Source organism: Canis aureus, chromosome 28 (genome assembly GCF_053574225.1).
Source record: "Canis aureus isolate CA01 chromosome 28, VMU_Caureus_v.1.0, whole genome shotgun sequence".
NCBI classification, from domain to species: Eukaryota; Metazoa; Chordata; class Mammalia; order Carnivora; family Canidae; genus Canis; species Canis aureus.
In genome coordinates, this window is record NC_135638.1 from 18,434,533 (window position 1) to 18,461,338 (window position 26,806).

The window sequence follows — 26,806 nt, forward strand, 5'->3', positions numbered from 1 at the left end:
ATAATGAAACATCCCTTTTCTCAGAAAAAAATTCCTGTAGGGAACAAATTGTGTTGACTGTTTCCAAATCAAAACATTTTTCATTATTAAGGTTTGCTGATTTTTTAATAACATTATCTAAGAGTGTTACTGTCTGCCATATCTATTTGTTGATTTTTTGTCTTACATTTTATCTAAAATGTAAGCCTGGTGAAGGCCAGGGGAAGTCTCCCCAACTTCCTTCTGGGGAGACTTCCTGTATCACAAAAGCCAGAAAGATTAAACAAACAAACAAACAAAACCTTTTCCTGAACAGATTCCAGGTAAGTTTCCACATGTGGCTTATATTCTTGACCCATATACATGGGTCTGTTCACATGTGGAATTATGTTAAACATGGGGAAAATAGCTGAGCTTGTACAAGGCATCCATTTTGCTGGTGCAAATCTATCAGGTCTGATGAGGCTTTGGAACCTAGGGTTCTAGAAGTTGCTCTCTGATCTTGGAACTGCAGCTAAAGTGCTAAGACCTACACTAATTAATTAAACAAGTCTTTCTGATTCTCCATCTCCTCTCTTTGAAAAACTTTTTTTAAAAATAAAAATTGTATACATTTAAGGTGTATAACATGATGATTTGATTACCATCTTTTTGATTGTGGCAGATATGGCAGTCAGTTATGGAGGCCCAGCCATTCGAATGGTTTGGAAAAACCCAATTTCTTATATAAAATCCATTTTTGCTGAAAATATAGCAGTTTCTGATTCTCACAATTTATTTTTGACTGATACAGGGCATTCAATTTTTGTTGACTGGAAGAATGCATACAGTTGCAAGGAGGCATAAAATACATTTAAAAAGAAAACACTAAAAAGGAAGTTCATTTGTTGTGCTCCTGGGGAGGCAGACTCTAAGACAGCAATTTGCACACAGTTAGTTCACAGGCTAGTATTTTCAGGATCAATAACTGGCAATGAAGGTGAACTGTGATGCGTATCTAACAAAGGCATCAGCAATCATACCATGAAATGCTAGAACTAGAGTGGTTTTCGTGAGTTTCATGAGTTGTCAACAACTATGAAGAGTGACAGACTTACTATACCCTTGAGTCAACTAGTAACTGGATGTGAACTGACTTCTTCCCAAAGAGTATGTTCATGGGCTAGGCAATGCTCTGCTTGGGCTAGGGAAATTCCTAAAGATAACTTTCTGACTCATTTGGGAACTGTCACCCACCAACACTCCCAGGAGCTGGGGAAATGAATAGTTTAGTTCTGGGAGGGGGCAAGGGTGGATCTGGACAGTACGCCCTGGCATCCAACTCATAAAGAAAGTGTTAAAGAAAAATTGCCATGTGACTTTGAACCAGAAAACCTGGATTTGAGTACCATTTCTTCCACTTACTAGCTGTGGAAATTTGGAGATGTAATTTAACTCTCTGAATTTGCTTCCTTGTCTATAGAAATATAATAATAACATATGATTATATATATAATAATATTACATGTTGAAGGTTTATTATAAATGCAAAAGAAATGGCAATCTGCCGATCTTTCAAAAAGGTAAGTGTAAACTTAGTAGCTACTAGAGAATTCATACAGGTCTTAAAATTGCTTACTGAACTCATTGAGCTGTACATTACTAACATGCACACTTTTCTACATGTGTATTTTACTTCATAACAAGAAACAAAAAATGCTCACCTAGAGGGTAATCAGAATGAGTGAATTTACTATTCACTTAAAAGGTTGGCCACCTTTTAAGAAAAGTGTGTCAGTGTATCCTAAGGATGGTTTATTTATTTGTATTAAAACTAAAATCTCAGTTATTATTTTTAAGGAAGTCAGGCTCAAAATGACATGGCGTGTTTTTAAATCACTGCTTGCTTTACCCATATGGACATATTGGAATAATATAGAGAAAATTACAGAGAAAGTAAATCAAAGAGAAAGACAAAAATATAGTACATTTTGTTCATTCATTCTTACATTTATGAATTTATCAAATAATGGGTTACTGTGAATAGACTTTGTGGAATGATTCAAATATCATTAGGACATGCGTTGACTTTAAATGAAAATAAACTATCCAATCCTTTTGTTCGAGCATTATTTCACCTCGACAGGCCTGGAAGGGCATTCCAAATTAAGAGATATCAAGAGCTAGGTTCCCAAAACTAACCCCATTCCCCACTAAACTTTTCATCACTGTTATGTAGCATGTTATTTTCTTTAAAAAAAATACATTAAATTGAAACCATGGTTCCCCGTAAACTTCTCAACATAGTCTCCCACAGTTCCACTTGTATGTTAAGTTTCAATGCAGTAATCAAGGTCCTATGATGTATATCCCAAAGACAGCATGGTGATGGTGGAGGGGATAATATATGGTACCATCTACACAGTTTCCTTTATACTTCTTGTGACAGCACCTGTCATTAGAAGTATTGATAGTCACATATTTTTTACTTTCTGTCAAGACCCAGTGTGGTTGTCTCTTCTTCCTCAAGTGGATGAATAAATAAATAAACCATCCTCAGGCTAAAACCATAACACACCTCTCTTAAAAGTTGGCCAACCACTGGTTCAGTGAATAGGGTACTAAGTTTTCTTGTATCCGATTACCCTCTAGTGAGCTTTTTTTTTTTTCTTTTCATAAAATAAAATACCATGTAGAAAAGTGTAGAAACTCAGATTTACTGAGTCAGATTCTCCAGGGACAGGGTCCTATCATCTTTGCTTTAATACATTACTCCCCTAAAATGAAGAAAGATGGGACTAAGGAAACAGGGTTATGCTATTGCCTTGACTGTTTAATGCAGGTAAGCAGAAAATGCTAGTTAACTTGCTAGTGACATACGTACAGATTTACTACTAGAAAATAATAATTAATTCCTTATTTACTAAATAAAGTAAACCATCTTTTTCTAAGTATATGTAAACTTCAGGTTGTCTTGTCTCTTAGATAATGAGGTAATAATTGCATCTCCCACATTCAATGAGCAGTTACAAGAATTGTCTTGGAGGTTTCCTGATGACAATTTTCCCTGCTTTAATTGTTCTATACATATAATGGCTATAATGAGTAAACAGAGGGAGAAGCCAACTGAAGAGAACACTGTGTTTTTTATAATCCTCTCTTCTGACTTCCATTTACTTGGCTTTATTTTCCAATTGGAAATGGTGAAGTCCTCAATATTTTCTGAAAGCCAGAAACAATGTTTACACGACCTACATAATTTACATGGTAAATTCCACTTCATGAGTAACTAAATTTTAACTTCAGAAACAATATTACCTTCCTGAGTTTTCAAACAAGAAAAGCCACCTTTAAACATGACCAAAGTCAGCAGTCTTTCAATCTTGAAAATCAACAGATTAAAAAAAAAAATGATCCATTTTACATGTTGATTTAAATAATGATTCATTTTAAGTTTCAATAAGCCTTTGATTATCTGCTATGTACCAGAAACTGATTTATGTAATCAATGAAACCAGAGCACTTTTCCCCCTTTCTCTGTGGTGTATAAATCTGACCACTGTACAACTCTCATTTTATTCAAAAAAATTGGACATGTGTGAATTTCAAGAGAAATTGGAAGCATGATAGTATGATAACAGATAATATAGAGCATTGCAACCCAGGAAAATTAGCATGTAAGAAAGTAGTTAGAACTAAAAGAAAATGAGGAGACAAACATGAATTTATCTGAACAAAATAACTTCCATTAATTTTGGTCTTCTGATGCTCATGCTTTCACATAATTACTAGGTTAATATGAGTCATTACTAAACATTATAGGAAAGAGAAACTCTAAAACACTTGGATTCCAATAAGCACAGTGGTAAATATTAAAGAAACCAACCATGTGGTAACTTGTCTTAAAATACATAGAAGGGGTGGTAGAGTATAATGGACATAAGCCTAGTGTTTGGATTTACACTGAACTAAGTTGATTCCAAAGTCAATCCAAGCATACCAACTTTGGACAGTTCACTTAACCTAACTGGATGCAACTCCAAATTTAATTTCTAGTTCTACCACCTCTGACAAACTAATTGTCAGATTGGAACAAGGTCCTCATTTTAAGACGATTATTTAAAATATCTATCTCACAGAGTTTCGTATCTAGTAAATGTGACTGTATTAGTATAACAGAACAAGATCCCTGTGCTATGTACCCTTCACTACTATCCTTAACTCTATTCAGCTGTGATACTATGAAAAGTGATCAATATTAGGAAGAGGCCCCCCCATACAAAAGACTCCTGTTTTCCTCCTGTAACAGAAAGAAATAATATTAGCTCCCTATATCAGGTATGAAAGTCAGTCTCCCTCCTCCATCATGGATATATGGATATTTATCTTAGCACCAAGTAGGTCTAAAGGAAATCTTGTTGGAAGAATACAATATTCTAAAACATTTTTTTTTTGTATTCCAGGTGTGTTCCTGATAAGCTAGATCATTCTGTTTCATAATGTATTATATAGACTTACACATCCATTCAGATGGGGCAGGCACACATGTTAAGAAGCCACATTCTAGTACAGTGCCAATCACAATATAAACATTCAATAAAGGAGTTGGCCATGTTGCAGCCGACTTTATAGACACAGGGGCTGGTCCAACAGAAAGAGAAAGTATTGATCCCAAACATGTTTCTGTCTCAAGCACTGGGCTGCAGCACAGACAGACAGATCCTGGGTGATAGGGAAGATGAGGAGAGTGGGTGAACAGAGAAAAGTTCTTAAGATTTCTTGTGAGAAATATGGCAAACAGACAACTTCTGCTTTCCTCCAAAATAAAATAATTCATTCCAGGCAGTATTTTTATACTGAAAGCTTTCACACTTCAGAAGTATTATTAATTGCTCTTTTGCTCTGACAAAGACATGAACTAAATCCATAAATCCATAGTGTGTTTTATCTACTAAAAAAAGGTTATAAAGCCCAGAGCTTGAGGGAATAAGAGTGTGCAAGAGTGTCACATATTGTGTGCTTTCTCATAGGAAGTCTTGATAGCACAGAGATATCACACCTCTATATCACACCTTAGGCAAGTTACTTACCATTTACAAACATCAGTTTCCTTCCCTTGAAGTTGAGAATGAAAAAGATAATAAAAACAACTTTATACTATCACAGGGAGGAAAATATGTGATTTTAAACTAAAGAAACTTACTCTTGATTCTGCCTTCCAATCGGGTGGCATATTTTTTTGTGCCTAACAAAGCCTGAGAGAATGACACCATTTCAAAGAATTTACTTTAGAAAAAGCTTTAATTTTAATGCTTCTGGGAATGCTTTATACCAACAAAGTGTAGAAAAACAAAGAGAAGTGCTCTTTGTTTTAGAAAGTTCCTATGGGATCCCTGGGTAGCTCAGTGGTTTGGTGCCTGCCTTTGGCCCAGGGTGTGATCCTGGAGTCCCGGGATCGAGTCCCACGTCGGGCTCCCTGCATGGAGCCTGCTTCTCCCTCTGCCTGTGTCCCTGCCTCTCTCTCTGTCTCATGAATAAATAAATATTTAAAAAAAATTTTTAAAAAAGAAAGTTCCTAAAAGAGTTTTTTGGATGTACAAAATAGACCGTGAAAATAGTTTGCAGTAGAGAGTGAAAAGCTTAAATTTAAGAACAGCTACTTCAAATTCTCGTATTCCGGTATAAGAACAATCAAAATCGAACTGATAAGAGTAACACCAGTTACACATGTTCCAAAAATAAGATCACTGGCTATTCCAGCAAATCTTCGTTTATAAGATCTTTCTTCCTAACTTCTGCCCTAACATCATCCAGTAACTAATACCCCAACCCCCAAAGCCCTAGAAAAACCCTTCCCCAACTCTGGCTTTTGAGATACTCCTTCAAACTGATCCTCTCTTTGCTCGGGGAGTTTGGAAGCAAACTATTTTCCCTGGAACTGGATATAAGAGAGCTTTGACCAATTCTAGATGAGAAAAAAAAATAATTGTTTAATAGACAGTGGCAGAGTCTGTAAAAGAGGAGGGAATCTAGGAAGAAACAGAGAGTCCATTAACATGAGGGGGGCAAGTAGAGACCAGTAAGAAATTCCCAAAGTTGGAAACAAGAAAAGACATTTTCCAAACAGCAATCTACTATTAAATATTTAATACATTGCTAGCTTATAATGTCAACCCACTCTGCTTACTCCAACCTTTGTAGAAGTTCTGTTATGTACAATACTTTATGTTATTGCTAATTTACTTTCTAGATAAACTAAATAGATAGTGACTAGGGACAAAAGGAGTTGTCTCACATTTATTTTGACATAGCACAGAGAGAAAAGAATTGTAGCCCTTGGGAGTGAAATTTTCTCATGTTATTGAGATATAATTATTTAAAGGTACAACCAGGTGATTTGATACATGTATATGTTGTAAAAGGATTACCACAATAAGGTTAGTTAATACACCTATCCCCTCACATTTTTGTGTTGGTGAGAACATTAACATTCCAGCACTTTAAGAGAACATTTAACATTCTAGCACTTTAAGTATCTAAAAAAGTTTTGTGGGATGCTTGGGTGGCTCAGTGGTTGAGCGTCTGACTTTGGCTCAGAGCATGATCCCAGGCCCTGGGATCAAGTCACACATTGGGCTCCCTGCATGGAGCCTGCTTCTCCCTGCCTGTGTCTCTGCCTCTCTCTGTCTCTCATGAATAAATAAATAAAATCTTAAAAAAAAAAAAAGTTTTGTCAACTACCATCACCATGCTATACATCAGATCCTCAGAACTTATTCATCTTGTAACTACATGTTTGCACCCTTTGATCAACAATCTCCCCATTTCCTCCATCCCTTAGCCTCTGACACCCACCATTCTACTCAGGGAGCAAGACTTTAGAGAGGAAATAAATAATTCATGAAAAAAAACAAGCATTTAATACAAAAGATAATTAAATAAATGTAATTCCTGATAACCCACAAGAATATTGAATTCTGTATTTTTCAAATTACCAGGATTATATTCCATAGCCAATCTATTTCAAATATTAAAAGAAAGGGTAATTCCAGAATGTCAAAGACTTTAGAGATACCCAGGCTACTGACACCATGCCACTGCCACATGAACATTCAATGGGATGACAGAAGCAAAAAATGAAAAATAAATGTTTGCTGTTATTTCAAATATTAATAATTACCTTATTCTTAATGTCAAGGTATTTGAGTGGATTAGCAGAGAGGAGTATGGTAAAAAAGAATATAAAGAAGGAAGGTGTATTAGTTTCCTATTGCTGCCGTAACAAATTACCACAAATTTAATTTATTATTTTTCAGATCTGGAGTTCAGAAGTCCATAAAACAGTTTTACTGGGTTAAACTCAAGGTGTCAGCAAAGCTGTGCTCTTCCTGGAAACTCTAGGGAAGAATCTTCTTCCTTACTTTTTTACCAAGGTCTGGAGGCTACATGCACTCCACAGCTCATGGTCCCATCACTCCAACTTCTGCTTCTCTGAGTCTGATACTCCTACTTCTCTCTTACAAGGACTCTTATGCCTATACGGGGCACTCTCTGGTTAATACAAGATAATCTTCCCATCTCAGAAATCCTTATTCATATCTGCAAAGTCCCTTTTACCCTGTAAGGTAACATATTCACAAGTTCCAAGGATTAGGATGCAAATGTCTTTAGTAGGCTGTTATACTGTCTACTGCAAAGGTAGCTAAATGATTGCATAAAAATAATAGGAAGGAAAGCATGACAGCACCGGAGAGAAGTAGCAGGTAGTGATGTGTGCATGTATACATCTATGTGCATACTCAGGAGAGCAGGGCAATGGAATTCTTATCGATGCTGGTCTTTTCATTCAAGAGGCAGAGTGTAATAAAAAGTGCTTGGAATTGGAAGAATTGCTTTGAGTTTAAATTCTACAATATTCTGGCTTTGTGGTATTGAGCAAACCATTTACTCTCAATGAAAAATCACAGTAAATTTTTTTTGAGTGAGTACTTTTTGCAGGCACTATACCAATAAATGCTTCACCTGCACCCCCTAAGTTACTCATTATTGCTCCGTAAAGGTTGGTCCCCTTGTAAAAGGAAGAAGCTGAGACTAGATTAGCATAGGCATCCAAAGTCACTGAAAATTAATCTCAATAACTGACTCTAGGTTTATCATTAAAATAAGGTATGAACAGCGCCATCCTCATGGGCTTGCTGTGTAAATTAGTATGTTCCAGGAGAACACTAAGCTGTTATAAAATTAAATGGTGATATAAAATTATAGTATTTAACCAGAGAATTACATGAAACAACACTTGTAAATGATCCTAGTGGGTGCCTGACAAACAGCAAGTATTTAAAAAATATTATTTCCCTCAGCCTCATCCTTTATTCTTAGAAAAAGATTCTTTTCAGGGTGGTAGATGTATTGGACCTTGGAATGGCATACACAATTTCACATTCTTCTTGTTCAAACCTGGAAGTCACATTAGCCTCTCCAGATACAGTATTTTCCCCTTTTCTATACCTCAAATTCTTTATTTCCAGTTGATCTTTCCTATAGCCCTGAGGAATTAGAAGAGTGTAAACTTAGAGTGCAGGTAAAGTATATGTCAGTAAAGGAGGACTTAGAAGGAAAGAAGAGCATGGTCTAAACTTCCAGGTTCAGGAATCAGAAGGTCAGAAGAACTCACAATTAAAGTCTTCTACTCAGCAAATGAAATCACTTCCACTGCTCACTTTCCCTACATTTTACGCACTTGTGCTTTCATGATAACTTGCAAATTATCAAATCAGCTATTCATACCATAAGGCAAAGAAGATTTCCAGTAGAGAAATTTATTTTTAAAAATTCCAAAGGATAGAGAAACAGAGATGGCCTAAATTCTGCTTTGTACATTTGTAATAACACTATCAGTTCCTTAACAGATCAAATAAGCTTTTATGGGTCAGTCAAGGAACTTAGTCTATTTTGGCATTACTTCCTCACCAACATCACATGTATCATAGTTATAATAACTTAATAATTTACTGTGTCCCTGAAGCAGAACCAGTACTCTGTAAATATTTCATTTCAAAACCACAAAACAACTCTATCATCATGCCTATCATCCAAGTCAACTCTTAATTGCCGAAGTTTTCACTCTGACATTTTCCTAGTGAGTTGACACTACTAGCTAAAAAAGAGTGTACATATGTTACACACTATCATGTCAGCCCCAAAAATCATCATCTAGAATTTATTCTTCTCATTTGGGCATAGGCAATAGCATTCCTAGTCAAGATTAAATTTGTATTTAGTTCTGAATCCTTTAATTTGGATAGAATAATGTAGCTTCCCTTTGAGAAAAAGCATTGGGCGGAAAGGATTTCAATCCGTTCTTTCTTGGTTTTCTGATGGCATAAGAGTAGTTGTGGTTTGAAGTTTCTGTTTGAATAAGGAAGGCTTCCATGGAGATGGACTTGGAGGAAGGCATGGAGATTAATGATAAAATTTGAAGCTCAGAAATGTGGAGCCCACCCTTGCGCATATTGCCACAAATGACACCCTAGGTCTAAAAGTTCTAGGTCCAGGAACCAGGTCAGAAGAAAGAACCACTGAGATGAGCACCTTGACAGCAGTAAAGAGAAAGCAGACTCCAACTCTATGGACTATAAGATAATTCACCTGGACAGGTCGCCCCATGGGCAAGAATAAATACTCTCTTATATATGCTTTATAGCCGAGGCCAGCAATTGCCCTGAAATACTGAGTGTAGAAGCCTCATTTTACCAGTGCTTCAAGTCCCTGCCCTCTTACCTATTTGGCCATTCTGTGGATAAACTTCCTTTACTATTCTTGGGTCCAGAGGGCACCATGGGACATCAGTTGAGGTAAGGAGGAAGGTGATTCTTTGTGCATTGAGGCATATCTAAGACATGCTAAGGAACCCTGAGCTGGTTTGGGAGAGGAGTGGGCACAGCCATTTGTCATCATGTAAAAAATAATGGTTGTTTTGACATTGGTCTCCATTTCCCCTCTTTCATTGACAGGAGCCTGATTTGCTTTGGGGGATTACTCATTCCTTGCACAACTATCAGATTAGAGAAAGTGACAAGGGCTAAAAAGACCCAAAATGATTAACAAATGAACACAACAACAACAATAAAAATCACTCTACACAGAAAAAACACTGGATAAAAGTCAACATCTATTCAAAGTTTAAAGAAGGAAAAAACTTACAAAAATTTGCCATTAGTATGAAAATGTGTATTTAATAAATACAAAGGATCTACAAGAAAAAAAATCTTCAAAAACCATAATACTAAATGGTGGGACTATTAAAAACTGTCCTCACTATCAGGAGTGAGACAGAGATCTTCACTATCGATGCTTCAGTTTAACATTGTATAAGAATATATTTTGCATTCTGTATTTCTATATAATATATTTTAATTTTCAGAGATTTTCTTTAATAAACTGTATGAATTCTTTAATAGTTTTGTGAGACCAGAATAACATTTACTAATTTATGACTTATCTAAAACTAGTCTTAATCCTGAGCTTTCAGTTAATTAAACCAATAATTTCACTTTTAAAGTCAGTTTGAATTGGTTGTCTGCTATTTATCTCCAAAAGAGATTCTGCACTGATACAGATAGCATTGTTTCACTTTAGTTATTAAATATTATACTCTTGAACAGCCCACAACAGTGTATATTTTAGAACGTGAACTTTACAAAGGTCTACCTTTTAAATGCTGGAATCCCTCCAAACACAACGCCTCAATAAACACATAAAATATAAGCAAAAGCAAAAATTTTCTTCCAGATAATTGCCCTGAGTCTATTCACCTCTACTGTCCTACTGTTCTTGCCTATTACTTTGAACTCTTTTCTGCCTTGGCTCTTTATACCTTTGCTTTATGAATCTGCTTTTGGTGGTTAATTTGGAAGTTTGTTAATCCTTCCTCTTGGCTTAATTCATTTCTGAACTCTGAATGTATTCATGGAGTGTCTGGGAAGTAAACTTCTTCTGTTGGTTTGGTGTAGCTAAGGTCCAATCCTATCGCCTCCTATCAATAAGGAACCGTTCCTAGAGAGGAGGATTTCTTCATTGAGTCTTATAGGTATGTCATTTTTCCTGTAGAAATATTCAGAAATGAAATTTTATAATGCCAAAGGAACCTTTAAAATCACTGTATACATTATTTTAGTAGAGAGGAATCTAAAGTTCAGAGGAATAGTGTGGCTTGTTGAGATCACAAAATTAGTTATATGTATCATAAATCAATACTAAGAGCACCTGGGTGGCAGTCAGCTGAGTGTCCAACTCTTGGTTTCAGCTCAGGTCCTGATCTCAGAGCCATGAGCTCAAGCTCCCATCAGGCTCTGTGCTCAGCATGGTGTTTGCTTAAGTTTCTCTCTCTCTCTCCCTCTGCCCCTGCCCCCCCCCACTCTCTCTCTCTTTAAAAATAAATACATCTTTTAAAAAATCAATACTAAAAGTGGTTTGATTGTGGTTAAAATGTCATTTATGTCCTTTAATGACAATATAAATAACAATGAAGTACTAATAGAGAGCAGGGAACTTTTCTGTCCTGTGTATACCTGGGAGTGAATAAGTGATTGAATCATCACTGAAAGTGAAAGCTCTTCTTTTGTTAACACTTTTTAAAACCACCTATTCACTGTTTTGATAGAGAAATTTAGTGATACTCAGAACTGGTTTAAATAATCTAAACTTTAAAGGTAAAGATCTAACTAGTCTCCCACTTCCTACTGCTTATATTATTTTTTGCCTAAAATAAGGACTTTGTAAGTAGGACTAACTTGGAACTGTTCCTCAAGTAATTATCACTTCTTTGAATTTCTTCCTTAATATCGAGTCTCTATTCAAGCAGAACTATTAACTCACCAAAAACACAATTTTCCCCCATATTTATCCACATTCTATTTAACTTTTTGGTTCATTTACAAGAGCCTCTAAGGAATAATAGATGAAGTGGCTCAGAAAAAAAAACCATTCTGGCCATGTCTATGGAAAGTGAGGGAAAAGAGTAGAAATGTACATTCACTATCAAAGTGAATTTATCCCTTTTCTGATTAAAAGTTGGGGCAAATCTTGGCCTAGAAACCAAGAATTTTGTTTCTGACCAATTGTTCCACTTGTGCTTTGAGTTACATCCCAATCTCTTTTCAGAACTGGAGAAAATTCATTTCCTGTATCTTTATCTCTTGTTGCTTACCTAATACTTCCAATCATCATTTAAGTGGATCAACCTTTTAGAACCTAAAAATCACACACTTATGAAAAAAATTAATGAGAACAAAAAAACAAAATTCTCTTTCCCCAATTATTATCCTTTGTTTCTTTCCCTTTACAGTCAAACTTCCTGAAATAACTAGGCACGCTATTCCGTCTTCACCACATACCTACTTCTCAATACACTCCTTTTTTTTTCCAAATTTTTATTTAAACTCTAGTTAACATATAGTGCAATATTAGTTTCAAGAATAGAATCCAATGGTTCATCACTTACATACAACATTCAGTGCTTATCATAACAAGTTCAATACACTCATTATTGAATTCTATCTCCATCACTCCTGACTTCATTTTCTTGCTAAAGTCACCGGTAACCTACCTACTGCTAAATGCTATTTCATTTTTTGTCTGCATATTGTGAAGCTTTTAAGCTACATATTGTACAGTTGGTCATTCCTTCTGGGACATCACGCTATTTTGGTTTCCTCCCTGTAGTTCTGACAGTTCTTAAGTCATCTGTGCTGACCAATATAGATTCATGGTACTTTATAAAATGGCAGCCATTGCATCTGTTTACTAGGATTATTGTAAGAAATAGAGATGTTATAGAGGAAAACCCCTACCACAAAATTATAGAATATAAAATATCCTCAAATGTTATTAAAACATTTATTATATTCTTATATGATGATATAATTGTCAAGACCGTCCATTTTGCAAACTCTTGATCTAGAGACAGCCATTCTCTATGATTAATACAAATATATAGTCAGAGCTAACATATTTTGATCAATTCAACCGTTTCAGGACAGATTAATGGAATCCTTTCCAACTGTAAAAACTCCCAAATTGGGGGTCAGGACAAAAGTTCTTTAATAATAAGTTATTTTATGAATTTAAAATATGGTCTTTAAATTGATATAAGTATAATTAATTTTGAAAAATGCATGTAAGACTTAATTTTGGACTTCAGGAGTTCTAGGGATGAGTTATCCTTTTTTCTTCACAGAAAAATTTTTTACTTCTTTGGTAACATATACTGCCCCTGTGAACCCATAGGTAGGATAATCAATTAAGCTTGAGCAGTTTTAGAACTATAATCCCCCTTATCTTCAAGAGTAGTTATAATAGTCCAAATGGAACCAATCAATTATCCCCATTCCTGGTTTTATTATTTTTTTTCTATTCCTGGTTTTCATGTCCCTATCTCACTCCCTCTCCCTTAAGGTTGAGAAAAAACTATAACTTGCTTCTAACCAAAAGAATATAACAAAGGTGACAGGATGTCACTTCCCTGATTATATTATGTGAAACAGGATGTCACTTCCCTGATTATATTATGTGAAATCCTAACTTCCTCTTGTTAGAAAACTTTCTCTACTGACTCTAGCTTTGACAGAATAAGCCACCACACAAGTCCCATATGGCAAGGAAGTACTTTGAGTAGTTTTAAAAGTCTCCTAAGAGGACTTTGAGTTCAAAAAGCATTTAGTAGGACATATATAAAACAAACTTAATTGAGATTTCCCAAAGTTGACAATTTCTATGAAATTATTAAAAATGTTATTTTCTGGATTTTGTAGTGTTTGTGGCCTTTGTAACCTTTTGTATTTATTTTAAGTAATTTTATTCTATATCCTTTATCTTATAGATACAACCCAAATAGTATGAGCTTCAGGCTCCAGAAAGCCTAGGTTTTGTCCCTGTTTAGCATATAAAAAATACTCTGTAAATATTGGTTGATATTTTTAAATAAGTAATAGTTAATGTTTCTGTATTATGTATCTAGGACATTCTATTTCAGGATTTTACATATAAAAGAATTATCTGGAGGTCAATAACTACTGAGACAACTGGGCTTTTCCTTTTTCCAAAATCAGTACTCATAATATAACTTTGTTTTAAAAAATTACTCAAGATTTAGGTCAAAGATGAAGTAACCACATTAGAAACTCTGAAGGAAAAAGTAAAATAGAGAAAATATCCAAATGTTTCCATTTATGTGGGTGGCAGAGGTAAGGTTAGTGTCCAGATTTTCCTTCTCAGACTATTATCCAACAGCTAACTTTTGCTTTTTTAAGAAAAGTAATGCAATAGTTTTGAAAATGACAGAAAATTGCCACGGTCTACTGAAAACTGAATGAATGAAAAGCTTATTAAATAAGCAAAAGGATAGTAAAAAAAATGAATGTTTTTACTAATTCAAAAAAACAGTTCTATCAATATCATTTATTCTTTTCCTATCTTTCAGTAAAAACTCTTCTAACCAATTTCTTAGACTATGAAATAGAGAACCCCCCCCCCCACCCAAGAACACTTACTCAGATCAGATAAATGTACTTCCACTTCCTGTCCTTAAGAGCTAGCTGCTGGCCCTTATTCCAGTCAATATTATTGTGTTTGCCTTACTGTTGACGTTAAGGTCTTGCTATTTCTCATTATGGAAAGGAATATGAGATGGTCATTATGCATAGGAGGAGAATCTTAGTCCAGGATAATCCCATTGGGATAAGGAAGTGATAGTAGAAGTTATGATGGGAATTATTATTCGGAACAGACCTCATCAATGGAGTCCTAAGCTTTGCTATAGTATACTCATAAATCAAAGTATAGGAATCATAGTACAAAATTGGGTCGTGTACAAGGAAGAATCATGCATAATAGAAGCATCAGTCTTCTGCGAGAGACTAATTTACTTTAATCAATTCAGGTGGTCCAAAACGAGGTAGAAACTTTGTTTCATCAAAGGTCATACAAGAAGCATCAGAGAAGTAATCCCCTACTCTGATAATTGCCTTTTTTATGCCTAATATTTGAGGGCATCAGATCTATACCTGTACCTCCAGTCCACAGAAAATAATAAATGCTGTTTAAACAGGTGATTGCCATTGTTTTGCTTATAAAAACCTTAATCGTTGAGCTATATAACATATTCCTGAGAAATTAAGTGAAGTAACAAATCTGAAAGCCTCTAGTCCTATACTTCTTGACAAGCATGCCGTGGGTTTTTCAGAGTCTAAGAATAAGTAATTTAATGTTCCCAGCTTTATTGAGATATAATTGGCATACAAAATCTGCCTATAATTAATATATGCAATTAATGAGCTTGGAGAAATATATATATTTCTATATACACACACACACACTCATGTTACCATCAACACAATCCAGGTAATAAACATCCATCCAAAAGTTTCCTTTTTTCTCTTTGTTATTTGTTTGTCTTATGGTAAGACACTTAACATGAGATATGCTCTCTTAATAATTTTTATGGACATAATACTTTATTATTAACTATAGGCATTATGTTATACAGCAGGTCTCTGGAACTTAGGCATCCTGTATAACTGTTAACTTTACAGCCACTGAACAAATACCCCATATCCTCTTACTCCTACCCCTGGATAATCATCATCTTAATGTCTACTTCTATACTGTTGACTATTTAAGATGTCTCATTTAGGAGGAAGCATGCAGTATTTGTTCTTCTGTGACTGACTTAATTTGCTTGACATAATGTCTCTCAGGTTCATCAACAGATGCATAGATAAAATGTGGTGTATACATACAATGGAATGTTATTCAGCCATTAAATAGAAGGAAATTCTACTATTTGCCACAACATGGATGCACCTGTATGAATATAAAATTATAACATTTTAAAAATACCTCAATAAAATAAACCCATTGGCACTGTGACTATCAAGTGAACTCAGACTTAAAGGACAGTCAAATGAGCTCAAGAAAAAGCATTTTGTTTGAGTTCCAAACTATCAGAAATACAACTAGTTTTACATATGACTACAGAGAATATTTTTATATACCTGGACCTTCCCTTCTTCCTTCCTCCCCATCTTCCTCCCTCTCTCTTTCCTTCCTTTCCTTCCCTTCTTCCTTTCTTCTTTTCTACAGTGTTTTCTGATATTGGCATCCTATGGATACCATTAAATTATTGTCAAAATCTTTACTGATAAATAAAAGGAAACAAAATAAGGAAGCTAATACATTAGGAAGTCTAATTGGATGAAGAAAGTAAAAATAGCAATCCTACCTAAAAAATTTTGAGCTAGAACTTTCCTAACATGAATGAATAATAAAGACAAACCTCATAAATATTAGAGATAATATTTTGTTCCAATACCAACTTTCATTGTTATAATTGGTTAAGAATTTAAAATTTGGTCAAAAGTAGTTAAAAGCAATCTTAATTTGGTGTTTTAAAGAAAGCAACATGGAAAAAATATATAAAACAACCTTTTTAGAAATTCATTTCATAAGTATTTTGAAAGCTCTAAGTTAATGAAGGAACTTTTCATTCAATATGTAAGACTTTATTTGGGGCATAATGTTTAACCTCTACTTATTTAACATGAAAGATGATTTTATGAAAAGTCATAAATACATGGACCTCTTCTTTAAAAATTTATTAAAGAAATGTATCTAGTTAGAACCATAGTTTCTAATTTGATATTATGGAAATGTAATGAACTCAACTGCTTTTTAGATTCTATAGATAAAAAAATGCATGGTAAATCATTTTTATCTTTCAATAAATTAGCAAACTATAATTTCAAGTTTGAAAGACATACTCATTTTCATAAATAAAGACAATAATCTCTTAACTGAGAGCTATCAGATTTTGGTGATATTTCACAACCTTAGAGATATCTATTAAGAGATATATACACACAAAAAAATTTACGCATAAAAATTAAACCTAAAGTTTTATTCCAGCTTTCTAAAATTTTGAATTGAGACCTTTTCATTAAAAAAATTTAAAAGTTACAGGAATTTATGCCTAAAATAATTCTCTGGAATAGAGTTTGGAAACCAGATTTAGCTGCTAGGTAAAAAGGAAAAAATGTTCTATGTTGCCAAATGAAATAGAAATGGTTATTAAAAAACAAAAAGCTGATGTTTGAAAACTTCCTTTCCTAATTAAACATGTGAATATGCCTCAAACCACCTTCCAAATCCTGACTGGATTTGAGATATGAAATTTGCATTTATTATTTCATATTGAGCATTGTTGCCAGAGAAAAATAGCCTGGCTAACTTTAATTCCAAAGAAAACATTTTATTTCAGCAAATATTTAGTTATGCAAACTTTTCCAGCTCCTCTTTGAGATATATTATTTATGTCCTGAGATATAAGAACAAAGTTTTTCTTTCTTTTCTCTCTTTTTTAAAATATTTTATTTATGAGAGACACACAAAGAGAGGGAGAGACATAGCGGGAGAAGCAGGCTCCTCATGGGGAGCCCAATGTGGGACTCAATCCCGTCCCCAGGATTACGCCCTGAGCTGAAGGCAAATGAGCAACCACTGAGCCATGCAGGCATCTCTGAACAAAGTTTTTCTTAAAAAGTACAATTTTTATCAATGTGAATAAATATTTACCCAAAAATATATGATGACTTATTGTACAAATCAAATGTAATCATATACTTTTGTTTGATCTTAATTTTTCCTGCATTCCTACATTTCAGTATAATGATTGGTACAAGCAATAAAAAAAATGTTGCATGTAATAAAAATGATTCCATGTTCTGTAATGCCAGGACCATCCACATAGGCTTAGTTTATTTAAGCCTGGTCCAGTATTTAAAAGTGCTATGAAAGCTACCATTAACTGTTTGCTGGATTTTTGCAAACTATTTCTCATTTAATCTCCACAAAATAATTTTTAAAAATATGGCTGTGTAGGGGTGAGACAGATCATTGGCTAGAAGATATGAGACTTGGAGAGTGCTTCTCTTCCTCCTCTTCCTCTTCTTCTTCTTTTGGAAATGCTTGTATAAAAGCGAATGGGATTTAGGATGCAGACAACCACATGAGAATGTTACTTCTACCCTAAGGTAAAATGTATAGCTGACAAAAACATAATTTTGGCATTTTCTTAAAATGTTAAATATACATCTAATGTGCAAACCAGCCATTACATTTTTAAGTATTCAACCATGTAATTTCAAAACATATATTCACACAAATACATATATGCAAATATTCATAGCAATATTTTTTGCAGTAGCCAAAACATGAAATTAACCAAATGTCAACAAGACTAGTGAATAAACAAATTCTGGTATATTCATACAATGGAATACTACTCAATAATTAAAAGACAGGAAATACTAATACAGGAAGCAATATGAACAGGGGTACCTGGGTGACTCAGTGGTTGAGCATCTGCCTTTGGCTCAGGCATGATCCCAGGGTCCTGGGATAGAGTTCCCCATCAGGCTCCCTACAGGGAGCCTGCTTCTCCCTCTGCTAATGTCTCTGCCTCTCTCCATGTCTCTCATGAGTAAAACAAATACAATCCTTTTGTAAAAAGGGAAGCGACATGAGCATCTTGGGAGTATTAAGCTAAGTGAAAGAAGTGAGACACAAAAAACTTATATACTATTTTATTCCAATGATAAGAAATTCTATATAACATAAACTATAATGACAGAAAAAAGATTGGCGGTTTCCAAAAATTGATGTAGGGGAGGCAATCATCTCCAAAGACACACAGGGCAATTCTTTGAGAGATGAAAATATTGTATATCTTGATTGTGGTAGTGGTTTCCATGATTGTATGCATGCCAAAACACACTGGATTTAAAGTAGGTAAATTTTATTAAATATAAGTTACACTTTTTTTTAGGGGGAAGATTCCATTGAGAAATACATTTGATGCATACAAGACTATGAATAGATAATTAAAAATAAAAGTTTATTGACAACACAGAGGAGACATGAAACAAAATGCAAAGGCAGTACTGACCTAAGTAAGAAGTACAGCGTAGCTCTTGTTACAATAAGGAGGTTAGGGTAGGTACAGATGCAGACATGTATACATGTTTGGTTGCAGCTCTGATATTCCCAGCTTTGAAGTAATATGCTCTATCCCCATAGTACTATATTCATGTTGCTAATAGAAATGAGATTACATTCAAATTATTGTTGTATTTTGAGGGATCACTATGTGAAACTTGTATAATCAGAAGATCATGAGAATCTCTACCAAAAGGACTCATCAGTCATTGCATTAGATAGGTTTAGTCAGGATAGTAGAAGCCACTCTAGATATCTTAGTAGTAAAGTAAAACGGGAAATCTGTGATTTATAAAAACAACAAAAACAAAACCTAGAACTAGGGAAATGAGATCAGGAATGTTGCTTTTAGAAATTCAGAAGTGAGAACATCACACAAAAGCCACCATCAAAACTTATGGCTGGCTGTCATATTAAAATGAATGATTCTCAAGAGATATTTTGGAAGCTGCAGGCACAATTTCCCTCAATGTGCTGTCTGCCAGCCCCCATATGTCTGCCTACAGATGCTGCCAGAAAATAATGGCTACTCCCAGAGTTTATAGAAGTGTCTCCTGTTTATGGAATCTAATTGGAATCCTGCTGGCAAAAAATCTAGTTTCCAATCTTTTATCTTTAACAAGATAGGGAAATGTCTAGAAGTATGGAGATGATACTTAAACAGTAACTGTCATGGTATCATTTTACTCAATGAAACTTCCATGGTCTGTGATTGGGTCTTATTTCGCAGATGAAGAACTTTGATCTTTCTAGTTTCTCAGAGTTGCTGGACTTGGGAAGTTTAACTCAAAATATTTAGAATTATTTTATTTAATTATTTTATTTTAATTATTTAGAGTCCTAAACTAGTGCATCAAACAAATATAACTGTTACCTGAGCCATTTTAATAGGAGCAAGTCTTCCTACTTGTTGAATGGTCACCATGCATCAGGCTCTGGGCTAGACTTTATGCATTATTTAATTTAAACCTCATATTAACTCTAGGAGATAAACATATATTTACTTACTGATGAAGACAACTAGGATTTAGAAGTTAAGAAGTTTACCAAAGTTCTATTGAAGAGTACACTGGGAATTGAAGCAAACTCTCTAAGTTACTGTAAGTTACTGTACTGCCTTGAAATATGTGTTTCCACATGCTTAGTAGATTAATGCATTATCCATAATCTGCTTATTCTACATATAAAGCAAAATTATATGTCAGCCTGAAATCAGAACAGAGGACATTGAATAATCCAGAAGTAGTAGCATGTGCCTAACTCCATTATCACTAAAAACAACAACTGACTTTTACTTCTCATATATGCTGGCCACTGTTTTTCTATGTACTTTACATGTATTAACTCATTAAAGGCAGATATCATTAGTATCCTTTAAAGATAGGAAACTGAGGCACAGAGAGATTAAGTCACTCAACCAAAGAAACGTAACTAGTAAATGGTGGGCCAGGCAGTCTGGCTTCAGATGCTTTTCAAATCTTGTTTTGAAATTCTTTGTCTCTCAAATACCCACCGCTTCAACATGGATGGAACTGGAGGGTATTATGCTGAGTGAAGTAAGTCAATTGGAGAAGGACAAACATTATATGGTCTCATTCATTTGGGGAATATAAAAAAATAGTGAAAGGAGAGAAAATGAGTGGGAAATATCAGAGAGGGAGACAGAACATGAGAGACTCCTAACTCTGGGAAACAAACAAGGGGTGGTGGAAAGGGAGGTGGGCAGGGGTTAGGGTGACTGGTTGATCCCAACACTGGGCACTGAGGGGGGCACTTGACAGGATGAGCACTGGGTGTTATGCTATATGTTGCAAATTGAAGTCCAAAAAAAAATACACATACACAAAAAGAAATTCTTTGTCTCAGATCAAGACAATGTCTTTGAATGCTGATGAATCGATATTTAGCCATAGTTCTAATTTTCTCATGAATGTATTTCTAAAGGAAGTCAATCAAAATTTATTTGATTCATCAAAAACAAAACAAAAACTAAAACAAAACAAAAACTAAAAACCTGAATGAAAGAATGTTGCTACCAAACTTGCCTTTAAAAAAATTCTCTGACCAGAAAGGAAAAGGTAACAGAAGGCTTGAATTTCAGAAAGCAATGTTAAACACTATGCTTCATATAACAGGTTTCTCATGAGTTTCTAATAATACTTGATTGTTGAAGCAAAATTATAATACAATGTGATGTGGTACTCCATGCATACAGAAGAAATACTTCAGATAATTATATTTTCAAAGTAGGAAAGGTAAAGTATCTAATGAAAGTTTTCTACAAAACTTAAAGTGGCAAAACATCAGTAACAGTAGATTTATTGTAACGCTTAGAGCAACCATTAAGACAACTCTGTAAGGAGATATACCCAAAAATATTATAAATAAACCAGAATGGGATCCTAAAAAAGAGTTCAAATAATTCATAAGTTTAAAAAAAAAAGAGATAAAAATAGAGGAATAATAAACAAAGGAAACAGAAAACAAAATGGCAAACAAGACTTTACATGTTGACAATTATCTTAACTCTAGATCATCTATACCAGTTTATTTTATTTTTATTTTTTTATACCAGTTTAAAAAGAGGCATTAGCAGAGCGGATTAAAAAAAACATGAAAGACTCCTAACTCTGGGAAATGAACTAGGGGTGGTGGAAGGGGAGGTGGGTGGGGGGGGTGACTGGGTGACAGGCACTGAGGTGGGCACTTGACGGGATGAGCACTGGGTGTTATTCTATATGTTGGCAAATTGAACACCAATAAAAAATAAATTTATAAAAAACCAATAAATGTAATCCAAAAATATGCTGTCTACAAGAAACTCATTTCACATACAATGAAATAGGTAGACTAAAAATAAAAGAATGGAAAAAATTATACTAAGTAAACAACCAAAAAGAAAATAAAAGAGGAGTTGTCCAATGACATCAGATAGAATACAAAGAAAATTATTAAAGCCAAATGGGTATATTTATAATTTAAAAAAGGGTTACTTTACACCAAAACAAAGCATAGGCTGTGGCTTCATGAAAAATAGCTAAAACTCATCAGAATAGCTCAACTATTTTTTTTAAGATTTTATTTATTTATTCATAGAGATGCAGAGAGAGAGAGAGAGAGGCAGAGACACAGGCAGAGGGAAAAGCAGGCTCCATGCAGAGAGCCTGACGTGGGACTCGATCCAGGGTCTCCAGATCACGCCCTGGGCTGCAGGCGGCGCTAAACTGCTGCACCACCGGGGCTGCCCAGAATGGCTCAACTATTAATTAAATGTGAAAAATACCAATCCGTAAAGGTTTCTGAGTAACTTTCATTGTGAATAGTGTGGCACTATGGTAAAGTGAATAAACTATCTCCCATTCTGATGTGTATCTTTCAAAGCCCCTGTAGATTTATATTGATGGATAATTTATGGTTGCAGTTCTCAAACTTTAGCATGCTTCTGAATCACCTCAATGCTTGTTAAATCACAGGTAACTGGGTCCCAATCCCATGGTTGCATCTCAAAGTTCCCAAATAATGCTGATGTTGTTGGTTTGAGAACTACCCTTTGAGAGCTACCACCTTGCCACATCACCAGGAGATCAGTGGACAATTAAATGTTCATTTTAATTCATCACTGGACATTAGAAATGTTCTTGTATCTCAACTATGTCAACTATTTTTTAACAATGATGCTAACTAAAATGAAGTACTTTACATATTATTACAAGTATATTCTAAACAACTACCAGCACCATATAAACTAAGCCAAACGAAAGAGGCAAATACAAAAAGAAATCACTCTTTTAAAAGTCAATTACAGTATAGCACTATATACTTGAAACAGTAATATTACAACAAAAATTGACAACTAGAAGGAGAGCTGGAAAATAATGTTCAAAGTGGAATTGAGAGGATCAACATGTCCATAAACAGTGGACAGTAAAGTAAAACAGTTGCCAAAATATAATCAAGCTGCAGACACAGTGAAGTTCTCTCACTCTGTAATTGTTCCCAAAACTGGCTGTAACTGAACTAGCAAAGATGGTTTACCCAGCTTTTTTGTTAAGAGCTTAGCAACATAAGTCATTAAGTAAAAAGTCAGTGTTATCATGTGTTTCTCAATCTATCTCTAGAACTCCTTTAAAATCATTTAAAATGGGTAAAGAGCAATGAAAGAATTGGTATATGCAAGTCTGGTATGTCAGTGCCTTGACACATGCATGTGATTCTTAAAGCATTTTTTCAGACACAGAGTCATGGTAATAAGCCTCAGATTCTGAGAAACACAGCATGTTAAAATAAGAGATGGTGAAAATAAAAAGAACTATAAATAGTAACTGGCTATAAAACCAGCAACTATAGCAAAAAAAAAAAGAAAAAGAAAACATATTTTTATACATGTATACATATTCTAAAAATCATTTTAATGTTGAAATTGTCAGATTATATCACATATATATAAGAGATTGTTAAAGATAAATTCTGAAAAGAAAGAATTGTATATAGAACAATAACTAAAAATAATGATGCTATTTTTAACAGCAGTCACTTTAGTTGGCCTTTCACTGGTTTGAATTACTACATTATTTTCAGCACATTCCTTCCAACATTCCTCATTTCTACTCCAGTATTTTTATTCTGACATGCACTTTCTTATCTTATCATTTTAATTTTTCATGCAGCAGACCTACAATATTTTATTTCTTTTAATGTAGTGATAATTTGGTGGCCTACAAACTAGGACAGTGGATTTTAATGTTTCATTGTCAGTGACCTCTATCTAATCTTAGATAAACAACTTGGCATAAGATTATCTGCCTATGTAAATGTAGATAGGAAGTAAAAGGAAATCCTAAAGGCATGCTCTGAACCAATTTGAATAATAACCTCTATTCTTGAAAATACATATTCCTTGAATGTAAATTTATTCCAATTTCTTTGTATGCAGGACGATATCTGTAACATTCCAGGAATATCATATAGTTTCATACCACCTATGATTTGCTTCTGTAATTAATATAATATTATCAGTTTTCTGGGGGCACCTGTGTGACTCAGTCTGTTAAGCACTGAACTCTTGGTTTTGGATCAGGTCACAAGATCGGAGTCATGAGAGTTCAAGCCCTACATCGGCCTGTGTTCAGTGCGGAATCTGCTTGAGATTCTCTCCCTCTTCTCCTCTCTTCCTCTCTACCCCTCTCCTCATCCTCTCTCTCTCCTTCTCGCTCATAAATTAACTAATTAACCAATCAAAAAATTTAAAAAATATTAAGTTTTCCAGAAAAGAGGATCTCTAGTAACTTTCCCATGTTTAATTTTGTAAATATATTGTATTCTCTTTTCAAGAATTCAGATCTCTATCCAAGAGTTCAGTGACATCAGATAAGGGTCTAGAAAAATTGCAACAAATACTTCCCTGTGCTTTTCCTTCTGTATATTATTGAGTAACCAGTGCTATGTTGTTTGCTGTAGGTAAAGACACTGGAACTTGTTCTTGGGAGGCCTGCATTTTAAGCACTTTAAAGTTACCAAATATTTGAATAGCCTTGGGCATACTAATCATTCATTAAAAAATAATTATTGAGTGCTTGAGTGCTAGACATTGGGAATACTACAATTAAAGACAAAGTCTGTCCTTAAGTTGTTTACCAACTGGCAAGCAAAAACAGTTATATTATAGTTGCTAAATACTAGATAAGGTTAATTATAGGTTTCTAAGTATCTCAAAGCAGGATCACTAATAAACTATGGTTAGTCATAGGAGGCCTCCTAGCTTGACATGCAAAGACAAACTCAACTTGATCGGGCTGCCTGGAAACAGACTTTGAGATGGAGAATCATATGCATAAGAGGATGTAATAATGAGTTCTGCTAAAGAGAAAATCTGGAAAGGATATCATGTGTCCATTCATAACTAGTGTGTGTGTGTGTGTGTGTGTGTTTGTGTGTGTGTGTGAGAGAGAGAGAGAGAGAGAGAAAAGGGGCAGGGGGAAGGCCAGGGTGATTTCTTAGTTTCTGACTTTTTTTTAAAAAAGATTTATCTATTTATGTTAGAGAAAGAGGGCATGTGGGGGGGGGGGGAAGTAGAGGGAGAGAATTGTCAAGCAGGGAGTCCACTCAAGGCTTAATCTCAGGACCCATGAGATCATGACCTGAGCTAAAGCCAAAAGTCAGATGCTTAACCAAATGAGCCACCCAGGCACCCCAGTTTCTGATTTTAATGACTGGATTAACATGGTTGTCATTGACAGGCATGAAAACACAAAAGGAAAAGTTTATGGAATATCCAGATGAAGATGTTTAATAAAGAGTTGGAAATGCAAATCTGTGTACTAATGATTTGGGTAACTTACAGAAAAAAATAGAAACAATTATATAGATTAAAACAATTTAGGAATAGTGTAGAAAACAAAAAAAAAAAGATGAAAACCATTATTTAAGGTTGCACTAAAGAGAAAGAATCTGTAAAGTAGATTATAAAGAAATAGTTCTGTAACTTTTAAAAATGAACTTGTAAAAACTATAAGAACAGGCACTTTGCCTCTCCTATCTTCAATTGGAGATGGAAGTAAATTGTCTGACAAGAAAATTCCTTGGAAAAAATAAATTACTAGACAACTACTATTACTTTATTTAGGTGACTATTCAACTTATACACCTACTTCTCTCACTGGTTCTTGTCTCCATATTTATTTTTCTGCCAGAACCTTAATCTTAGGGTTACCTCAAGATTCATTCCTGGTTCATTATTCTTTTTCCTCAGTTTCATTTCTTGGTTTACCTCTTCTCCTCTAAAGATTTCAAATGCCATTTATATACTTAGAAGTTTGAAATATTTCCAGGTCTGGCAAATTTTCTGAGGCTGAGTCACATTATGAGCTCCTAAAGAATACAGTCAATGATGTGCCCACTAAAATCCCAATTTAATTTGCCATCTTCCTCAGAACTTTTATTTCTATATTCTTGATAAAGTTAGGAGTACCATAGTCATATAGTTATCCAAGTCAAACTTGAGAACATATAGACTCCTCCCTTTCTTTAAATTCCATAGTCATTCTTATGATTATATATTTTTTAAATTAATAAACTGTATTTTTAGAGCAGTTTTAGGTTCACAGAAAACTTAAGTGGAAAGTACAAGTAATTCTCATTACCCCATCCCTGCCACACACACAATTTTCCTCATTATTCACACCCCTACCACAGTGGAACATTTGTTACAATCCATGAAACTCTCTTGACAAATCCTTATAACCCAGTCTATAGTTTACTTTAAGATTCACTGGTGTTGTAAATTCTACAGGTTTTGACAATTGCATAACGGCATGTATCCATTATTATAGCATCATATAGTAATTGTACTGCCTTCAAAATCTTCTGAGCTACGCCTATTCATAACTCCCTCTCCACTAAACACTGGGAATCACTGATCTTTTTATGCTTTTCATACTTTTGTCTTTTCCAAAATGTCATATAGTTGGAATCATAGAATATGTAGTCTTTTCAGATTGGCTTTTTTCATTTAGTAACATGCAATTAAGGTTCTCATGTCTTTTCATGGCCTGATAGCTCATCTCTTTTTAGAGCTTAATATTCCATTGTTTGGATGTACCATTGTTTATTTACGCACTCATCTGCTGAAGAGATTCTGATCACTTTCAAGTTTTGGCAATTAACATATGTGTGCAGATTTTTGGGTGGGCATAAGTTCTCAACTCCAGGAGGCACAATTGCTAGATTGCTCCATAAGAGTATGTTCATTTTGTAAGAAACCACCAAACTGTCTTCCAAAGCTGCTGTATCATTTTGCATT

General features: G+C 34.5%; 1 long non-coding RNA gene across 1 annotated transcript in view; it reads right to left on the bottom strand.

The window, feature by feature from the left end:
• Nucleotides 1–26,806, bottom strand: part of LOC144300480 (uncharacterized) — a 118,189-nt gene that overhangs the window by 59,999 nt on the left and 31,384 nt on the right. The gene's annotated exons all lie outside the window — the stretch shown is intronic.